Here is a 2,955-nt window from a genome sequence, read left to right as displayed (position 1 = left end):
CGGAGGCGGGCGGGGACGGCCGGGGGCCTCCCCTTCCAGCCCTTTTTCCTTCCCCCTCCAGCCCCTTTCGTTCCCCTGCCCTCCCCTTTCCATCCCCCGGGGCCGCGGGGAGCCCCCGCCGAGCCCCGCGGGGCGGCCGCGCCCGCCATGAGGCGCCTGAGGCAGCGCGGGGCTGAGCCCGCCGCGGGCGCCGAGTTTGGAGCTGGATAAATAGAGAAGAAAGGCAAAAAGAGGGTGTAAGGGTTTTGGTTTGGCGAGTTCAAGCCCAGATGGGGTGTTTTTTATTAGCTACAAGTGTTTATTTAGCTGGAAACGAGCGCTTGGGCAGCGTCATGGGAAGGGTTGGCTGAGGCACTGCTGGCCCCTGGGGGGCTTTGGGTTGCCAAATCCACCCGCACCCACGGACCCACACCTGGAGACTGGATCCCGAGGAGGCAACACACCCCACAGAGCCAAGGGCGAGCTTTTTCCCTTCTGGAAAACATATATATTGTCGCTGTGCTTCATCCTGTGGTGTTCATAGCTCCGTGTTGAGGTGCTCATAGCCCCATGTTGAGGTGTTCATAGCTCCACATTGAGGTGTTCGTAGCCCCATGTTGAGGTGCTCTGCGAATCCTAGCCCCAATCCACACAAGAAGTGTGAGGAAGGCTGTACAGAAGCGATTTAGGCAGCTTCACAACACGCCCGGGCTTTTGAGATGAAGGCTCTCCTCTTTTAGCAGCTCACCCTCGCCTCTGTAGGTTCAGTTATTTTAAGGGACCGTAATTTGCATTAAAATTGCCAACTCACACACATAAACGCAGAAATAGCAGGGCTTAATTTTGAAAATACTGACAACCCCCCGGAGTGCATATGCCTAAGTAATTCTGTACCAAGGCATAAAATTGAATTTTATGAAGACGCATTAATATTGACCTGCAGAAAGCATTTCAATGGTCATGCTCCTCAGAACTGTTAAAAAAACATTTAGAGGGTTCTCCGCGTGCTGATATGAATTACAAAGGAAAGAAAAATGCCAACCACTCCAGAAAATAAAGAAAAATGCTATTCCTTTTCCTCTATCTTTCCCATCCTTATCCTAACCAGCTTGGGCATCCAGAGGCAGGTTCAGCCCCTGTTTTTGCAGCTGCACTGGCCACCTTGAGAAGAACATCGAGACCCTTTTCTTCTAAGCACTCGTGGGCTTCTAAACATCCTGCATTTATTCTTTGTATTTTTTATGTGGTGTGGTAACGACTAGAGGGTGGGCTGCACCAGCTCTGCTGCTTGGTTGAATACAAAGGGATTTCAGTGATCTGAAGCGAGCTTGGACAGAACGTACCGGAGGAACACGGGACAGAGCTTGTGGGAGGGCTGCAGCTCTGCCCTCTCCTTCACAGTCCCCGCAGTTTAGTGAACTCCCCCCCTCGACAGAGCGAGGGCCCATCTCCCTAACGAGAAAGTGGCCGTGGCGCAGCATCAGTAAGATGAATCCCTTCCCCTTAGCAAAAACAGAACGGAGAGCAGCTTTGTTACCGCAGTTGGCAAAGCCCAAGGACTTTCAATAAAAAGCATGCTCCACGCCACCTGCCAGTAGGAGCAGACGCAGGCTCTCCTGGAGCACTGAAAACCCACCGCCAGGCCACAGTTCTTTCTCAGAAGCTTCACAAAGACCCTTTTCTTCAGTCACACGCTGCAAGAAGCTGCCTGATTTCTCCACTTTTGCTTCAAGTCAGCAGCTTAAGCGGACATGGAGTGCGGGATGGGAAGAAGAATCAGGAGCTGGGGGGCTTGAAGAGCAACCTTGGGTATTTTAGTCAGAAAATAGGTTCTTTTTAGTTAGAAAATAGGTTCTTTTTGTTGTTTTGTTTGGTTGGTTTTCGCTGTGAGCCACAGTCCCCTCTCCACCTCATCCCTGGGATTCTCCCCAGTACCTTCCAGGCCCATGCCGTGCGAGGGATGCTGCCTCCTCCGGCTGGGCAGCACCTAGCACCAATTAAATCTACGCTCACAGCTAAACTATTTGCGACACCAACTGCCGGGGAGGCTGTCACCAGTATGTCATTTCCTACTGCTCATGGGCTGAGTTAAATCAATCCCTAACATTCCCCAGTGGTAACCAATGATGAGTCCCCTGCAGACACTGAGCTCATCAGCTGCCAAAGCTCAACACCCTGGAGTCGTTTCAAGAAAGTAAAAATATTGTCTCAAACCACCATTCAAACCCCCTCCAGAACAATCAACGGCGAAGAAACTGTGAACGCAGAAGCGCAGAGGCAACAGGAACGAGAGGGACAGGGCACAGCTGCCCAGGGGAGCAGGGCAGGACCAGGAACCACAGGTGAGGAGTTAACCAAAGGCCTGGAAGAGAAAAACCCACTGCTAAGGAGCCAAGCAGCAGGCACGAGGCCTCTGTGCTGAATTGCTGGCTCTAAAAAGATTTATTCCCAACAGCTCCAAGGGCTGCGCTCATACAAAGCTGAGGAGCGTTGACATGTTAACAGAGCTTCAGTTTTTCTTCCTCCAGCTCATGTTTCAGGATGTTGAACAGGGCTTCCTGAACTAGCACTGCTCCTCTGCTAGGTTTTTGGGCTGTCTTTCCTCCCTGCTTTGACATCCTTAGCTCACCGGGCTGGTCCTGCCATGTTTGCTGCTATGTATACAGCAGTTGGTTTCATTTCCTGGTTTCTAGCTCTAACTCAGCCTGTCGTTGACGTGTCACCTGCAAACAACTTTTCAGGGAGTTTTAATTAGCTGGAAAATTTAAATACCTTAGCAGTGAATTAAAAATTCATTTGGGCTGAAGACAAACAAGCCACGCGCTGACATTTTAAAGACCCTGGGGTTAACTCCACCTAATTAACAATATTAAACAGTCAGCAGCCAGCCGGTCCTGCGCTCACTGAGCAAATATTCCAAATGTGAGGAGAATGAAGCACATAAATTCCACCTTTTAACCAAAAAAAAACCAACAA

This window comes from Anas acuta, chromosome 4, assembly GCF_963932015.1.
Source record: "Anas acuta chromosome 4, bAnaAcu1.1, whole genome shotgun sequence".
Classification (NCBI taxonomy): Eukaryota; Metazoa; Chordata; class Aves; order Anseriformes; family Anatidae; genus Anas; species Anas acuta.
This window is presented reverse-complemented; position numbering follows the sequence as displayed.